The following is a 19,480-nucleotide window of genomic DNA, read 5'->3' as shown; positions in this document are numbered from 1 at the left end:
ACAGGCTTAAACCGAGTAAACATGCTAAAACCGAGAGAAAACATTGATTCGAAGCAGTAAACAGCTATATTACTCATTCTAGGGTCAAATATGCAACAATCCAATGCATTTGACTAATTACAAGAGTTTTCGTTGAATTTGGAGTGTGTAGCCACCACTTATATCCATTTTGTCCTGAAACAGGCTAAAACCAAGAAAACGTTGATTCTAAGCAGTAAAGAGCGTTGTTACTGTTTCTAGGGTCAGAATGTGTGACATTCCAATGCATTTGACAAATTGTAAGAGTTCGGGATGAATTTGGAGTGTTTAGACAACAGTTGAACCCGTTTTATCCCAAAACAGGCTTAAACTGAGTAAACATGCTAAAACCGAGAGACAACATTGATTCGAAGTAGTAAACAGCTATGTTACTCTTTCTAGGGTCAAATATGCAACAATCCAATGCATTTGACTAATTACAAGAGTTTGCATTGAATTTGGAGTGTTTAGCCACCACTTATACCCATTTTGTCCCGAAACAGGCTAAATCCAAGAAAACATTGATTACGAGCATTAAACAGCGTTGTTACTGTTTCTAGGGTCAGAATGTGTGACTTTCCAATGCATTTGACTAATTGTAAGAGTTCGGGATGAATTTGGAGTGTTTAGACAACAGTTGAACCCGTTTTATCCCAAAACAGGCTTAAACCGAGTAAACATGCTAAAACCGAGAGAAAACATTGATTCGAAGCAGTAAACAGCTATATTACTCATTCTAGGGTCAAATATGCAACAATACAATGTATTTGACTAATTACAAGAGTTCGCGTTGAATTTGGAATGTTTAGCCACCACTTATATCCATTTTGTCCTGAAACAGGCTAAAACCAAGAAAACGTTGATTATGAGCATTAAACAGCGTTGTGACTGTTTCTAGGGTCAGAATGTGTGACATTCCAATGCATTTGACAAATTGTAAGAGTTTGGGATGAATTTGGAGTGTTTAGACAACAGTTGAACCCGTTTTATCCCAAAACAGGTTTAAACCGAGTAAACATGCTAAAACCGAGAGAAAACATTGATTTGAAGCAGTAAACAGCTATATTACTCATTCTAGGGTCAAATATGCAACAATCCAATGCATTTGACTAATTACAAGAGTTCGCGTTGAATTTGGAGTGTGTAGCCACCACTTATATCCATTTTGTCCTGAAACAGGCTAAAACCAAGAAAACGTTGATTCTAAGCAGTAAAGAGCGTTGTTACTGTTTCTAGGGTCAGAATGTGTGACATTCCAATGCATTTGACAAATTGTAAGAGTTCGGGATGAATTTGGAGTGTTTAGACAACAGTTGAACCCGTTTTATCCCAAAACAGGCTTAAACCGAGTAAACATGCTAAAACCGAGAGAAAACATTGATTCGAAGCAGTAAACAGCTATATTACTCATTCTAGGGTCAAATATGCAACAATCCAATGCATTTGACTAATTACAAGAGTTCGCGTTGAATTTGGAGTGTTTAGCCATACCCATTTTGTCCTGAAACAGGCTAAAACCAAGTAAACGTTGATTCTAAACAGTAAACAGCATTGTTACTGTTTCTAGGGTCATAATGATTGATATTCTAATGCATTTGACTAAATGTAAGAGTTCGGGATGAATTTGGAGTGTTTAGACAACAGTTGAACCTTTTTTATCCCAAAACAGGCTTAAACCAAGAAAACATGCTCAAACCGAGAGAAAACATTGATTCGAAGAAGTAAATAGCTATGTTACTCTTTCTAGGGTAAAATATGCAACAATCCAATGCATTCGAGTAATTACAAAAGTTCACGTTGAATTTGGAGTGTTTAGCCACTACTTATACCCATTTTGTCCTGAAACAGGTTAACACCAAGAAAACGTTGATTCTAAGCAGTAAACAGCATTGTTACTGTTTCTAGGGTCAGAATGTGTGACATTCCAATGCATTTGACTAATTGTAAGAGTTCGGGAAGAATTTGGAGTGTTTAGACAAGAGTTGAACCCGTTTTATCCCAAAACAGGCTTAAACCGAGTAAACATGCTAAAACCGAGAGAAAACATTGATTCGAAGCAGTAAACAGCTATATTACTCATTCTAGGGTCAAATATGCAACAATCCAATGCATTTGACTAATTACAAGAGTTTGCGTTGAATTTGGAGTGTGTAGCCACCACTTATATCCATTTTGTCCTGAAACAGGCTAAAACCAAGAAAACGTTGATTCTAAGCAGTAAAGAGCGTTGTTACTGTTTCTAGGGTCAGAATGTGTGACATTCCAATGCATTTGACAAATTGTAAGAGTTCGGGATGAATTTGGAGTGTTTAGACAACAGTTGAACCCGTTTTATCCCAAAACAGGCTTAAACCGAGTAAACATGCTAAAACCGAGAGACAACATTGATTCGAAGTAGTAAACAGCTATGTTACTCTTTCTAGGGTCAAATATGCAACAATCCAATGCATTTGACTAATTACAAGAGTTTGCATTGAATTTGGAGTGTTTAGCCACCACTTATACCCATTTTGTCCCGAAACAGGCTAAATACGAGAAAACATTGATTCTAAGCATTAAATAGTGTTGTCACTGTTTCTAGGGTCAGAATGTGTGACATTCCAATGCATTTGACAAATTGTAAGAGTTCGGGATGAATTTGGAGTGTTTAGGCAACAGTTGAACCCGTTTTATCCCAAAACAGGCTTAAACCGAGTAAACATGCTAAAACCGAGAGAAAACATTGATTCGAAGCAGTATACAGCTATATTACTCATTCTAGGGTCAAATATGCAACAATCCAATGCATTTGACTAATTACAAGAGTTCACGCTGAATTTGGAGTGTGTAGCCACCACTTATATCCATTTTGTCCTGAAACAGGCTAAAACCAAGAAAACGTTGATTCTAAGCAGTAAACAGCGTTGTTACTGTTTCTAGGGTCAGAATGTGTGACATTCCAATGCATTTGACAAATTGTAAGAGTTCGGGATGAATTTGGAGTGTTTAGACAACAGTTGAACCTTTTTTATCCCAAAACAGGCTTAAACCGAGAAAACATGCTCAAACCAAGAGAAAACATTGATTCGAAGAAGTAAATAGCTATGTTACTCTTTCTAGGGTAAAATATGCAACAATCCAATGCATTCGAGTAATTACAAAAGTTCACGTTGAATTTGGAGTGTTTAGCCACCACTTATATCCATTTTGTCCTGAAACAGGCTAAAACCAAGAAAACGTTGATTATGAGCATTAAACAGCGTTGTTACTGTTTCTAGGGTCAGAATGTGTGACATTCCAATGCATTTGACAAATTGTAAGAGTTTGGGATGAATTTGGAGTGTTTAGACAACAGTTGAACCCGTTTTATCCCAAAACAGGCTTAAACCGAGTAAACATGCTAAAACCGAGAGAAAACATTGATTCGAAGCAGTAAACAGCTATATTACTCATTCTAGGGTCAAATATGCAACAATCCAATGCATTTGACTAATTACAAGAGTTCGCGTTGAATTTGGAGTGTGTAGCCACCACTTATATCCATTTTGTCCTGAAACAGGCTAAAACCAAGAAAACGTTGATTCTAAGCAGTAAACAGCGTTGTTACTGTTTCTAGGGTCAGAATGTGTGACATTCCAATGCATTTGACAAATTGTAAGAGTTCGGGATGAATTTGGAGTGTTTAGACAACAGTTGAACCCGTTTTATCCCAAAACAGGCTTAAACCGAGTAAACATGCTAAAACCGAGAGAAAACATTGATTCGAAGCAGTAAACAGCTATATTACTCATTCTAGGGTCAAATATGCAACAATCCAATGCATTTGACTAATTACAAGAGTTCGCGTTGAATTTGTAGTGTTTAGCCATACCCATTTTGTCCTAAAACAGGCTAAAACCAAGTAAACGATGATTCTAAACAGTAAACAGCGTTGTTACTGTTTCTAGGGTCATAATGATTGATATTCCAATGCATTTGACTAAATGTAAGAGTTCGGGATGAATTTGGAGTGTTTAGACAACAGTTGAACCTTTTTTATCCCAAAACAGGCTTAAACCGAGAAAACATGCTCAAACCGAGAGAAAACATTGATTCGAAGAAGTAAATAGCTATGTTACTCTTTCTAGGGTAAAATATGCAACAATCCAATGCATTCGAGTAATTACAAAAGTTCACGTTGAATTTGGAGTGTTTAGCCACTACTTATACCCATTTTGTCCTGAAACAGGTTAACACCAAGAAAACGTTGATTCTAAGCAGTAAACAGCATTGTTACTGTTTCTAGGGTCAGAATGTGTGACATTCCAATGCATTTGACTAATTGTAAGAGTTCGGGAAGAATTTGGAGTGTTTAGACAAGAGTTGAACCCGTTTTATCCCAAAATAGGCTTAAACCGAGTAAACATGCTAAAACCGAGAGAAAACATTGATTCGAAGCAGTAAACAGCTATATTACTCATTCTAGGGTCAAATATGCAACAATCCAATGCATTTGACTAATTACAAGAGTTTGCGTTGAATTTGGAGTGTGTAGCCACCACTTATATCCATTTTGTCCTGAAACAGGCTAAAACCAAGAAAACGTTGATTCTAAGCAGTAAAGAGCGTTGTTACTGTTTCTAGGGTCAGAATGTGTGACATTCCAATGCATTTGACAAATTGTAAGAGTTCGGGATGAATTTGGAGTGTTTAGGCAACAGTTGAACCCGTTTTATCCCAAAACAGGCTTAAACCGAGTAAACATGCTAAAACCGAGAGAAAACATTGATTCGAAGCAGTATACAGCTATATTACTCATTCTAGGGTCAAATATGCAACAATCCAATGCATTTGACTAATTACAAGAGTTCACGCTGAATTTGGAGTGTGTAGCCACCACTTATATCCATTTTGTCCTGAAACAGGCTAAAACCAAGAAAACGTTGATTCTAAGCAGTAAACAGAGTTGTTACTGTTTCTAGGGTCAGAATGTGTGACATTCCAATGCATTTGACAAATTGTAAGAGTTCGGGATGAATTTGGAGTGTTTAGACAACAGTTGAACCTTTTTTATCCCAAAACAGGCTTAAACCGAGAAAACATGCTCAAACCGAGAGAAAACATTGATTCGAAGAAGTAAATAGCTATGTTACTCTTTCTAGGGTAAAATATGCAACAATCCAATGCATTCGATTAATTACAAAAGTTCACGTTGAATTTGGAGTGTTTAGCCACTACTTATACCCATTTTGTCCTGAAACAGGTTAACACCAAGAAAACGTTGATTCTAAGCAGTAAACAGCATTGTTACTGTTTCTAGGGTCAGAATGTGTGACATTCCAATGCATTTGACTAATTGTAAGAGTTCGGGAAGAATTTGGAGTGTTTAGACAAGAATTGAACCCGTTTTATCCCAAAACAGGCTTAAACCGAGTAAACATGCTAAAACCGAGAGAAAACATTGATTCGAAGCAGTAAACAGCTATATTACTCATTCTAGGGTCAAATATGCAACAATCCAATGCATTTGACTAATTACAAGAGTTTGCGTTGAATTTGGAGTGTGTAGCCACCACTTATATCCATTTTGTCCTGAAACAGGCTAAAACCAAGAAAACGTTGATTCTAAGCAGTAAAGAGCGTTGTTACTGTTTCTAGGGTCAGAATGTGTGACATTCCAATGCATTTGACAAATTGTAAGAGTTCGGGATGAATTTGGAGTGTTTAGACAACAGTTGAACCCGTTTTATCCCAAAACAGGCTTAAACCGAGAAAACATGCTAAAACCGAGGGAAACATTGATTCAAAGCAGTAAACAGCTATGTTACTCTTTGTAGGGTCAAATATGCAACAATCCAATGCAGTTGACTAATTACAAGAGTTCGCGTTGAATTTGGAGTGTTTAGCCACTACTTATACCCATTTTGTCCTGAAACAGGCTAAAACCAAGAAAACGTTGATTCTAAGCAGTAAACAGCGTTGTTACTGTTTCTAGGGTCAGAATGTGTGACATTCCAATGCATTTGACAAATTGTAAGAGTTCGGGATGAAATTGGAGTGTTTAGACAACAGTTGAACCCGTTTTATCCCAAAACAGGCTTAAACCAAGAAAACATGCTAAAACCGAGAGACAACATTGATTCGAAGTAGTAAACAGCTACGTTACTCTTTCTAGGGTCAAATATGCAACAATCCAATGCATTTGACTAATTACAAGAGTTTGCATTGAATTTGGAGTGTTTAGCCACCACTTATACCCATTTTGTCCCGAAACAGGCTAAATCCAAGAAAACATTGATTATGAGCATTAAACAGCGTTGTTACTGTTTCTAGGGTCAGAATGTGTGACTTTCCAATGCATTTGACTAATTGTAAGAGTTCGGGATGAATTTGGAGTGTTTAGACAACAGTTGAACCCGTTTTATCCCAAAACAGGCTTAAACCGAGTAAACATGCTAAAACCGAGAGAAAACATTGATTCGAAGCAGTAAACAGCTATATTACTGATTCTAAGGTCAAATATGCAACAATCCAATGTATTTGACTAATTACAAGAGTTCGCGTTGAATTTGGAGTGTTTAGCCACCACTTATATCCATTTTGTCCTGAAACAGGCTAAAACCAAGAAAACGTTGGTTATGAGCATTAAACAGCGTTGTTACTGTTTCTAGGGTCAGAATGTGTGACATTCCAATGCATTTGACAAATTGTAAGAGTTTGGGATGAATTTGGAGTGTTTAGACAACAGTTGAACCCGTTTTATCCCAAAACAGGCTTAAACCGAGTAAACATGCTAAAACCGAGAGAAAACATTGATTCGAAGCAGTAAACAGCTATATTACTCATTCTAGGGTCAAATATGCAACAATCCAATGCATTTGACTAATTACAAGAGTTCGCGTTGAATTTGGAGTGTGTAGCCACCACTTATATCCATTTTGTCCTGAAACAGGCTAAAACCAAGAAAACGTTGATTCTAAGCAGTAAACAGCGTTGTTACTGTTTCTAGGGTCAGAATGTGTGACATTCCAATGCATTTGACAAATTGTAAGAGTTCGGGATGAATTTGGAATGTTTAGACAACAGTTGAACCCGTTTTATCCCAAAACAGGCTTAAACCGAGAAAACATGCTAAAACCGAGGGAAACATTGAATCAAAGCAGTAAACAGCTATGTTAATCTTTCTAGGGTCAAATATGCAACAATCCAATGCATTTGACTAATTACAAGAGTTCGCGTTGAATTTGGAGTGTTTAGCCACTACTTATACCCATTTTGTCCTGAAACAGGCTAAAACCAAGAAAACGTTGATTCTAAGCAGTAAACAGCGTTGTTACTGTTTCTAGGGTCAGAATGTGTGACATTCCAATGCATTTGACAAATTGTAAGAGTTCGGGATGAAATTGGAGTGTTTGTACAACAGTTGAACCCGTTTTATCCCAAAACAGGCTTAAACCAAGAAAACATGCTAAAACCGAGAGACAACATTGATTCGAAGTAGTAAACAGCTATGTTACTCTTTCTAGGGTCAAATATGCAACAATCCAATGTATTTGACTAATTACAAGAGTTTTCATTGAATTTGGAGTGTTTAGCCACCACTTATACCCATTTTGTCCCGAAACAGGCTAAATCCAAGAAAACATTGATTATGAGCATTAAACAGTGTTGTTACTGTTTCTAGGGTCAGAATGTGTGACTTTCCAATGCATTTGACTAATTGTAAGAGTTCGGGATGAATTTGGAGTGTTTAGACAACAGTTGAACCCGTTTTATCCCAAAACAGGCTTAAACCGAGTAAACATGCTAAAACCGAGAGAAAACATTGATTCGAAGCAGTATACAGCTATATTACTCATTCTAGGGTCAAATATGCAACAATACAATGTATTTGACTAATTACAAGAGTTCGCGTTGAATTTGGAGTGTTTAGCCACCACTTATATCCATTTTGTCCTGAAACAGGCTAAAACCAAGAAAACGTTGATTCTAAGTAAGAAACAGCGTTGTTACCGTTTCTAGGGTCAGAATGTGTGACATTCCAATGCATTTGACAAATTGTAAGAGTTCGGGATGAATTTGGAGTGTTTAGACAACAGTTGAACCTGTTTTATCCCAAAACAGGCTTAAACCAGGAAAATATGCTCAAACCGAGAGAAAACATTGATTCGAAGAAGTAAACAGCTATTTTAATCTTTCTAGGGTAAAATATGCAACAATCCAATGCATTCGACTAATTACAAGAGTTCGCACTGAATTTGGAGCGTTTAGCCACCACTTATACCCATTTTGTCCCGAAACAGGCTAAATCCAAGAAAACATTGATTATAAGCATTAAACAGCGTTGTTACTTTTTCTAGGGTCAGAATGTGTGACTTTCCAATGCATTTGACTAATTGTAAGAGTTCGAGATGAATTTGGAGTGTTTAGACAACAGTTGAACCCGTTTTATCCCAAAACAGGCTTAAACCGAGAAAACATGCTAAAACCGAAAGAAAACATTGATTCGAAGCAGTAAACAGCTATGTTACTCTTTCTAGGGTAAAATATGCAACAATCCAATGCATTTGACTAATTACAAGAGTTCGCGTTGAATTTGGAGTGTTTATCCCAAAACATGCTTAAACTGAGAAAGCATTGATTTGAAGCAGTAAACAACACTGTTATTATTTCTAGGGTCAGAATGTTTGACAGTGATGTTCATATATTTTACCTTGTTTTCCCTTAAGTTTATTCACAACTTTTGCATCTTTTGCTATCCATTTAGGCCATTATTGTGTAGCTTTAGGACTAATCATGCATTAGAGTATAGTTGCATTGCATTTGCATCTTTTCATGCATAAACAGGTGATTTTGGAGCTTAAGGACCATGGAAGCAATGCTGAGGAGAAGTGAAGCAATCATGAGGAGAAAACAAGAGAGTTAAGGCTGAAGAATCAAGGTCCAGAGTCCAACTCGACCGCACACTCGACCAGACACTCGACCGTGTGCTGAGAAGGACTCGACCGAGTGGAGAATGCACGAGAGAAGCCAGCTCGACCAGCCACTCGACCGAGCACTGGTCGAGTTGACCGAGCCGTTGACTGCTTTGACTTTTTGTATTTTTTAGGGCTTCCACCTCATCTCCTATATAAGGCCCTTGTACCTGCAGCCACCAAAGAGTCCAGCTTTTTAGAGAGTCTAAAACCTAGTTTTTACCTTTTTTAGATTTATTCCTTTTGCACTTTCTTTTATTTTTAGATTTTTTACTTGTTTAAGAAAGAAAGACTAGATTCTTGTATTTTGTTGGTTTCATAACTTTCAAGATATTAAGATTTCGAGTTTCATTTCTTCATCAATATTGTAGATCTCTGTTTCATCTTTCTAATAATGCAAGTTTCAATATTTTCTGGGTTTTTGACTTATTTCACCATGTGTTCTTGTGAGTAGTTTGCTTAGGACCTTGAGGATGAGTTAGGCTGGATTGATCTTGTGGTTTATTTGATTTAGTCAAGCTTGATTGTTGTAGATCTCTTCTAGGCTAGATGTTCTTAATGCTGATCCTATATCTGAGAAGGTAGGGTTTGATTTCAAGCATCTTAGCATCACACCAATGTTTAATGATGTTCATATATTTTACCTTGTTTTCCCTTAGTTTATTCACAACTTTTGCATCTTTTGCTATCCATTTAGGCCATTATTGTGTAGCTTTAGGACTAATCATGCATTAGAGTATAGTTGCATTGCATTTGCATCTTTTCATGCATAAACAGGTGATTTTGGAGCTTAAGGAGCATGGAAGCAATGCTGAGGAGAAGTGAAGCAATCATGAGGAGAAAACAAGAGAGTTAAGGCTGAAGAATCAAGGTCCAGAGTCCAACTCGACCGCACACTCGACCAGACACTCGACCGTGTGCTGAGAAGGACTCCACCGAGTGGAGAGTGCACGAGAGAAGCCAGCTCGACCAGCCACTCGACCGAGCACTGGTCGAGTTGACCGAGCCGTTGACTGCTTTGACTTTTTGTATTTTTTAGGGCTTCCACCTCATCTCCTATATAAGGCCCTTGTACCTGCAGCCACCAAAGAGTCCAGCTTTTTAGAGAGTCTAAAACCTAGTTTTTACCTTTTTTAGATTTATTCCTTTTGCACTTTCTTTTATTTTTAGATTTTTTACTTGTTTAAGAAAGAAAGACTAGATTCTTGTATTTTGTTGGTTTCATAACTTTCAAGATATTAAGATTTCGAGTTTCATTTCTTCATCAATATTGTAGATCTCTGTTTCATCTTTCTAATAATGCAAGTTTCAATATTTTCTGGGTTTTTGACTTATTTCACCATGTGTTCTTGTGAGTAGTTTGCTTAGGACCTTGAGGATGGGTTAGGCTGGGTTGATCTTGTGGTTTATTTGATTTGGTCAAGCTTGATTGTTGTAGATCTCTTCTAGGCTAGATGTTCTTAATGTTGATCCTATATCTGAGAAGGTAGGGTTTGTTTTCAAGCATCTTAGCATCACGCCAATGTCTAAGAAGCATAGATAAGGCTAGATCTAGAGCTTACCATTAGGCTTGCTAAGAGATTAGAAGTCTTGTTTGGTTTGAGATGTATTGCTTAATGCCTGCTTGTGTAGATTCTTTACTTTGTGAGAACAAGTCTAGAAATGCATAGGTTTGATTGTTTCTTGCCATGAGAGTGGATTAAACATGTCTTAGAATAGTATGTCTAGAGATTAGCTCAATGTTTGCTTGAGATTTGTTGACCAAGTTAGATAACCACAATGATTAGCTCAGCCCATGAATCCCTCCTCAAGGCCTTCTTTGTTTATTAATATCTTAGTCTAAATATCATTGCTACACTCGGTCGAGTGCTGCTCGAGTTCATCCCCAGAACTTATGTTTATGATTTGTGATTGTCTTGTTTCATTCCTGTTTCATTTCCATTGCATTCACTTAGTTTTCTGTTCATTACTTGTCTTGCATTAGTTCATCAGCATAGTGTCTACTTCTGTTCTAGTTTCATTATAGCTTTAATTTGTCTGTTCTGTTTGCATTTAGTATCTTGTTCTAGTTGTTTTTACTTTCTACATTTCATATCTCATTATAGGATTGTTAGTGACAAACAATCTTTACAATTGGCTTGAGTTAGACTCATATGCACATCTTGATTGTTCACAAACACTCAGATTGGATTGACACCTCTTATACTACAATTGCATAAGGGGAATTGAAACACCCTGACTTCTATTCATTCCATACATCATCATTCCATACATCATTCATTCACCACACCACAAAGAAAGCCAGTTTCAATTTGGCGTCGTTGCCCATTTGAGTGTGTTTTGTGACATTTAGGATCATTATTAGTCTAAGATTAAGTTCGTTTAAACACTTGTGAAGTTAATGAACTCGAATCTTCCTTTGCTTGGCTGTTTTCTGTTTCAGGTACCCACTCGACCACCTACTCGACCACCACTCGACCGAGCTGTGATCGAGCACTTGATCGAGTCAGAAGCCGGATCCAAATAGCCATTACTTCCCAGTCGACTCGACCACCCACTCGAGCCTGCGCTCGACCGTTTACCTGTTCGAGTCTGTAGTAGAGTTTGTTGATGCACACATGGTCAAAAGGCAAAGACAGTCTTCAACAGCCTATTGACAACATCCACAGGCTACAAAAGGGTTTGAGACATAAGCAAGGAAGAGTAGTTCAACAACAACAAGGTCAAGACATCATGGAGCAACCAGCTATCCATGAGCAGAGACCAAGGCACATTGGTGCAGGAGATGCACCCAATACACACAACCAAAGGGCTGGAATTGTGCCACCTTCAGTAGCAAACAATAACTTTGAGATCAGAGTGGATTGATCTCAATGATACAAATTTCATGGGTTGCCAATGAAGTATCTACTAGATCACCTTGATGAGTTTGACATAATATGTGGACTCACAAAGATCAATGGAGTGAGTGAAGATGGATTCAAATTAAGGCTCTTCCCATTTTCTCTTGGAGACAAAGCTCACCTTTGGGAGAAGACTCTTCCTACTGGAACTATCACCACATGGGATGCATGCAAGAAAGCTTTTCTGGCCAAGTTCTTCTCCAATGCAAGGACTGCTAGGTTGAGGAATGAAATTTCTGGGTTTGCTCAAAGGAATAATGAGAACTTTTGTGAAGTTTGGGAGAGGTTTAAAGGATTCCAGACTCAGTGTCCTCACCATGGCTTCAGCAATGAGTCACTTCTAAGCACCTTGTATAGAGGAGTGCTTCCCAAGATAAGAATGCTTCTTGATACAGCCTCTAATGGAAACTTCCTCAACAAGAATGTGGAAGAAGGATGGGAATTAGTTGAGAATCTTGCTCAATCTGATGGCAATTATAATGAGGATTATGATAGGACCATAAGGGGCTCCTCAACTGATCAAGAGGACAAGTATAAGAAGGATTTGAAGATGGTCAATGAGAAACTTGACAAGATACTCCTAAGCCAGTCCAAGTCCATTCACTTCATTGGTGAAGAAGAAGCTCCAGTTCAAGAGGGGGAGCCTGAATTTGCTGAGTTGTGCTACATGCAAAACCAGGGAGGATTCAAAGGCTACAACCAAGGAGGTTTCAAAAACAACAATCTCTCTTATAGGAGCACAAATGTAGCCAACCCTCAAGACGAAGTCTATCCACCTCAACAACCTCAACAGCAACAAAACTACATCCCCAAGCAACAACACCAAGTGTTCCAGTCCCAATTGTGTCCCCCACCAGGGTTTCAGACTAACCAAGGCCAGGAACAAGACTTAAGAGCAATGATGCAACAGTTGTTGATTGGGAAAACACAAGGCAAGATTGAGGAAGCCAAACAGTTTGCTGAATTGAATCAAAGGCTCACATCACAGTACAATGATCTGAACATGAAGTTTGAAGGTCTCAACTCCAGAGTGAAGTATATGGAGAGCAACATTGCCTCTACTTCAGCTCCTAAACCCAACCAACTCCCTGGAAAAGCTGTTCAAAATCCAAGGGAGTTCACTGCAAAAGCCATTCATATCTCTGATGAGGAAGTCACTGAGGACAGTGAAGTCCAAGTTTGGGGGAATTCATTAGTTACTAAAGCCCCAAGTGACGTTTGTGCAAAGCAACTGGAGTCCGCTATTGCACTCGACCAAGTACTCGAACAGCCACTCGACTGAGTGCATGCTCGAGTGGTCGATCGAGATGCAGACTCAGAAGATGTCAAGCCTGCTAAGTACATTCCTCCTGCTTACAAGCCACCTCTTCCATTCCCAGGACGTTTCAAAGCACAAAAGATTAAGGAGCTTAGGGAAATCATTGAGAGAAAGGAGATGATGGCTAAGCAACAAGAAGAAGAGAGAGTTTTAAAGGAAGAAGCTATGGTTGAGGAAGTGTTGGCCATACAAGAGATCACCATTGCTTACCAAGAAGAAGAGAGAGGACCTGCCTTGGAACAGTATGATCCATATCCTCTCTACAAAGATTTTTTGCTTGATTTGTCAAAGAAGAAGGCTGAAGCTCAAGATGAGAAGGATCTTGAGGACCTTGGAGGAGTTATCATTCCAATCAAGCTTAAGGATCCAGGTCCATTCTATCTGCCTTTCACACTTAGCTATCTTCACTACAACCAATGCCTTTGTGATTTGGGAGCTTCAACAAGTGTGATGCCATACTCCATAGCACAAAAGCTTGGGAGAACTGATTTCAAATCCACCAACCTTCATATATGTCTAGCTGATGGGTCAAACAAGGAGATAGTTGGAAGGTTGGAGAATGTCCCAGTCAAGATAGGGAAGGCAAGGGTTCACACTGATTTTGTGCTATTGGAGATGGACAAAGAACCTGAAGATCTAATCATTCGTGGAAGGCCATTCCTAGCCACTGTTGGAGCAGTTATTGATGTCAAAGAGGGTCTTGTGACCTTGAACATTGCTGAAGATATAGCCATGAAGTTTAACATCTATAACCCAACCAACCTTCCTACCATTGATGATCAACCTTTTACTATCAAGGACAAAGGAGGTCAAGAAGGTTTAAGTGGTGAAGCAACTTCAAAGGCTAAACTCTCCTCTCAAGATGATTCTGTGGAAAAGCTTAAGAGGTCAGTTCAAGAGTTGACTAGTATGGTTGAAGATCTCCAAGTTAAGCTGAACAAGAGGTCCTTAAGGAAAGCAAGACCAAGACTCAAAATCAAGAAGAAATATGGTTTGTGTGTTAAGGGTGAGGAGATCAAGGATCAACTTCACAGTGATCAAGAGGTTCCAGGGAGGATTTCATCACCTCCTTGGTATCTAAAACAAGTCTAAAAAGGACACCAAAGTCAAGCTTAGTGACTTTAAACAAGCTCACTAGGGAGGAAGTCCCTAAGGTATCCTTTGTAAATATGGTTTATTTTCCTTATAGTTTTGATGTGTTTTCTTTTATGTTTGTGTTGGACAGGCCTTTAGGTAAAAATGTAGTTGGGTAAGGAGAGATTTAGACTTGGAGAGGGAGACTCGCAGGCCCACTCGACCTGCCCACGAGAGGTACTCGACCGAGCTAGAAAGGAATTAAGGCCCATTTGATCTTCAAATCGCTAGAACGATCAAGTGGAGGGAAGAACAAGAAGAAAAATTTTGAAATTTCAAAATTTGGTCAAGGTGCTCGACCGTGTACAGTCGAGTGTGGGGTCGAGTGGCAGCAAAAATCAGGTCAAAGATTCTCATTTCAAATTTGAATGGTATGGACGCTCCACCCTTGTCTATTTGTCCCCTTAGCTTCTTTATATAGACCTTGCACGAGATTATACCTCTCACATTCTCTCATTTGTTCAAAACAATTGAATTCAAGTTTTAAAGTCTCTCTCATAGCTTATCTTTTGCTCAAGCTTAGTTCTTTCAAGTTTTTGGGTCACTAACCTATTAACTTTGAGCTTTGAGTCTATTCCCTTCAATTCTTTTTGAAAAAAATGTCTTCAAGGATCACTAGGAAGTCTCAACAAACCGCTGCAAACTCCATGGAATGTCATGATGCTAGCCTTGAATCAAGAGGAGAAGCTGGAAGAGCCACTCGACGCCCCACTCGATCATGCACTCGACCGAGTGGCGGTTCGAGCAGCCGGTCGAGCCAGATGCCGTGTCCAAGGAGAGAGAGAGTTGAGGAAGATCCTGAGAGGACTGAAAGTGAGGAGGAAAGGGAGTCAACTCTCAATGAGTTCATGAGGAGACACAAGACCAAAGGGAAGAGGCCAGTAGTTGAGGTTGAACAAGAGGAGATTGAGAATGAGAGTGAGGAAGAAAGTGAAAAAGAAGAGATAGAGGATGATGGAGAAGCTGAGTCTTGTGGGTTGTCAAAGAGGCAACATTATGATGCTTTCATGAGAATGGAGTTCTTAGGGACTAGATATCCACACAAGGAAACCATGGAGAAGCTAGCCATTGGTGAAGATGTGGAGTATCTCTTTTGAGAAGAGCAACCTAACCAAGTTTATGGGGCTTTGCATGGAGGGCTACAAAGAAGAGAGTTGTGAGTTTCTAGCTACAGTCAAGCTGCACACATATGCAAGGAAGGATGCTGAGTTTGGAGCTGGTCACATTGCTTTCACAATCAAGGGGAAAAGGTATGAACTTTCAATGAAGAAGATAGCCAATGTGTTTGGTTTTGAGGTTAGGAGCAATAGGAGTTTGATGATTCCAAAAGAAGAGCTCTATGCTGTGTGGGAAACCATTGGGGACAACAAATACTACTCATCCTCCAATTCCAAGAGTTCAAGGATAAGGAGCCCAGTCCTAAGGTACTTCCACAAAGCTCTTGCCAACACCTTCTTTGCTAGGAAGGAAACTGGGAACATTAATGAGGGGGAGCTAAAGATGATTGATTTGGCTCTCAATGGAGTCATTTTTCAAGCAAGAAATGGTACCATCATTCTTGGGAGCACTGTGGAGACTGACCTAGCAATGGTGCTCATTGACCACATGATTTACTTGAGAAGTTGGGTAGGCAAGCTGGAGAATAAAGGATCAAGAGGAGCACTAACCATTGGAGGCATCATTACTCCAATCCTACAAGCTGCTAAGGTTCCACTTAGAGGAGAAAGGGTTTCACCAAGATGGATTGACTCTAGCTACCTCACCTCTACTCTCATCCTAGCCAAGGAGATGCATCAAGGGAATCACATTTTCAACTTTGAACTTCCAACACTTGGGAAAAATCAACTGATTTTGCCTAACCAAGAGCTCACCACCATTCAAGAAGGAGCCAACATTGACTTTTGGCCAGCTGAGGAGCATTTGTTTGATGGGATAGTTCAACCTAGAGTTGATGAAGCTGGAGATGTGCAAATGGCTGATGGGGAGGAGCAATTTTACTTTGAGGATTATGAGCTCAACCCAAGAGATAGTAGAGGAGTGAGGGAGGCTACCAAGAGATTAACTCTTTTGCAAAAATGGAACAAATGGCATGGGAAGAGGTTTGATAAGCTGAAGAAGAAGGTGACCAACATGGCTAAGTCTATCAAGGGCTTAAAGAAGGAGATTGCTGAGTTGAAGAGTGGGAATTCTTCACCTACACCATCAAGCCCTTTGAGGAGGAGTAGCTCAACTAGAGCACTTTCTAGAGTTGCGAACCCTGTGGAACCAGCTAGGGCTTCAATGTATGAGCCAAATCAGAGGAAGAGGAGCTCAAGTACCCGAGAACAACCATTTTCAAGGTACTCGACCGGGTCACTCGAGCAACCACTCGACCGAGCACCTCCAATGCACTCGGCCGAGTTCCAGCCCAGATCACCCTATGGCTTCCCACCTCCAGCTGCTTATCCAGGATATCCAGGTTACCCTCCCATCCCACCCAGTACTTCATGGATCTAGCACTCTACCAGCAGTTCTACCAGCAGCAAGGTCAGAATTTTGACACTCGTGGTCCAGCTCGACCCCCCCACTCGAGCACGTACTCGACCGAGTCCCGGTTGATTCCCATCGTCGAGCTGCCCCAATCTCCACCTCCAAGTCAACAACAAGACCCCAACTACTCCTATGACAACATGCAGATGGATGTGGACAACTACTTCCACAATCCCTAAGGTACCACTACCACCTTCACTTGTAGATATCATTGCATTTCATATTGTGTTTTATGATTTGTTTTTACTCTTGAATCCTCAATCAAATTTCTGTCACACAGGGACTGTGTGATTTAAGTTTGGGGGAGGGTTTGAGATAGCATTTGATGTTGTGTTTTGTTTTCTTATTTCAAATTTTTAGCATCATCATGTTAATACTTGCATAGCATCTAAGGCATAGAAAACCCCTAAAAATTTGAAAATTTTTGAAAAAATCTTTATTAAAAAAAAGAGTGTTCATGTAGTTTGCACTGCACATTAGGATCTTGTTTAGCATGTTTCATGTAGGATTGTATAGTATTTGCATTAGGGATCTATGATGAGTATTCCCTTGTTAGCTTGTTTATTCACTAGACTAGGATAAATGCCCAAGTTAATAGTACTTTGATGCTAGTTGAGTGGTTAGAAGCATAAGATTGAACCAAGCCTTGAATTCCTACATTGCATTTGGTCTAAATTGAAGCATGTTGAGATTTGAAATCATTTCCGATTTATAAGAACCTAATATTGACTTTCAATTATCAATGTGTGCATTGCTTTAAACTCATTGATACCATATACATATTTGGATCATCTTCTTCCTTTTTACCACTCTTGTTGATCCAAGTAGCTGATTTCCTCATTAAGAATCAGTTCTCCTACCCCTAAACCAAACTTTCTTTCAAGCCATGTTTATTCTTGTGTGTGTGAGGCCTTTTTGGGATTGAGCTTGGTAGAAAGTGTTAGGTTTGAACTGACAAGAGTAAAGCCTTGTGTATTTCTAGTTTGCATTTTTCAAACTAGATAGGACTAGGTGGTTCACTTGTTGAGTTTGGGACTTGGATGTTATTAAAAGAAAAGAGGAAAAAGAGAAAGAAAAGAGGGTAGAGTCTTTAAGAGGAGAATGTGTTTAAGTAAAAGTCTAGTGAAAGGATGGGAAGTAAAAAATGTTGAGAATGGTTCTAATTAAAGAAAAGAAAAGAAAGAAAAGGAAAGTCTAGCAAAGTGCTTATATGTCTTAAGAATAAGAAGAAAAGACAACCATAGAAAATAAGTAAGAATCCCCCATCCCACTAGAAAGATCAAATAAGAAACATCTCCTAAGACTTGAAAACCAAAAGAGAAAAGGGTGAAAAAGAAACGAAGAAGTTAAAGGGTAGAACTAGGATCATTTGGGTTTAGATTGCTAGGATAAAACACTTTGGTAGCCTTTGGGTAGACAAGGTTTTATTCTTGTATGTGTCTAGGTGTTCTTACCTTTAGCATTCTTCTAAAGCTCAATCCATTTTCATGAGAGAACCTTGGTATTGATAAGCCCTACTCTAAAAAGAGACCATCATTGTCTCAAAGCCTTTATTTCCAAGCCAAATGAGTTTAAGCATTGCATAGAATTGATTCATGTTCTTGATTAATGAATGTTAAAGGAAATGGTTGATTTGAATGCATGTGGATGTCTAAGGCTCAAATCAATAAAGGTTGTGATATGCTTGTCTAAAGTCTTTAAGTATAGCTCATTCAACTTGCATTAGTACTAGTAACTTGGACATTGATTCTAGATAGTCTATTTGCAAGCTTTAGGAGCTGAGATCCCACTTTCAACCTCACCTACCTTCTTTTGTCTTGATTATTTGCTTGAGGGCAAGCAAAGACTAAGTTTGGGGGTGTTGATGTTCATATATTTTACCTTGTTTTCCCTTAAGTTTATTCACAACTTTTGCATCTTTTGCTATCCATTTAGGCCATTATTGTGTAGCTTTAGGACTAATCATGCATTAGAGTAAAGTTGTATTGCATTTGCATCTTTTCATGCATAAACAGGTGATTTTGGAGCTTAAGGAGCATGGAAGCAATGCTGAGGAGAAGTGAAGCAATCATGAGGAGAAAACAAGAGAGTTAAGGCTGAAGAATCAAGGTCCAGAGTCCAACTCGACCGCACACTCGACCAGACACTCGACTGTGTGCTGAGAAGGACTCAACCGAGTGGAGAATGCACGAGAGAAGCCAGCTCGACCAGCCACTCGACCGAGCACTGGTCGAGTTGACCGAGCCGTTGACTGCTTTGACTTTTTGTATTTTTTAGGGCTTCCACCTCATCTCCTTTATAAGGCCCTTGTACCTGCAGCCACCAAAGAGTCCAGCTTTTTAGAGAGTCTAAAACCTAGTTTTTACCTTTTTTAGATTTATTCCTTTTGCATTTTCTTTTATTTTTAGATTTTGTACTTGTTTAAGAAAGAAAGACTAGATTCTTGTATTTTGTTGGTTTCATAACTTTCAAGATATTAAGATTTCGAGTTTCATTTCTTCATCAATATTGTAGATCTCTGTTTCATCTTTCTAATAATGCAAGTTTCAATATTTTCTGGGTTTTTGACTTATTTCACCATGTGTTCTTGTGAGTAGTTTGCTTAGGACCTTGAGGATGGGTTAGGCTGGATTGATCTTGTGGTT

General features: G+C 39.0%; 1 non-coding gene across 1 annotated transcript; it reads right to left on the bottom strand.

Moving 5' to 3' along the window:
- Window positions 1-12,071: 12,071 nt before the first annotated feature.
- Window positions 12,072-12,178, bottom strand: LOC147947570 (small nucleolar RNA R71). The gene has a single exon (XR_015595654.1). It is a non-coding gene; the product is annotated as a small nucleolar RNA R71 (small nucleolar RNA).
- Window positions 12,179-19,480: the final 7,302 nt, after the last annotated feature.

Source organism: Camelina sativa, chromosome 3 (assembly GCF_030686135.1).
Source record: "Camelina sativa cultivar CO46 ecotype springtype chromosome 3, ASM3068613v1".
Lineage (NCBI taxonomy): Eukaryota > Viridiplantae > Streptophyta > Magnoliopsida > Brassicales > Brassicaceae > Camelina > Camelina sativa.
This window is presented reverse-complemented; position numbering and strand designations above follow the sequence as displayed.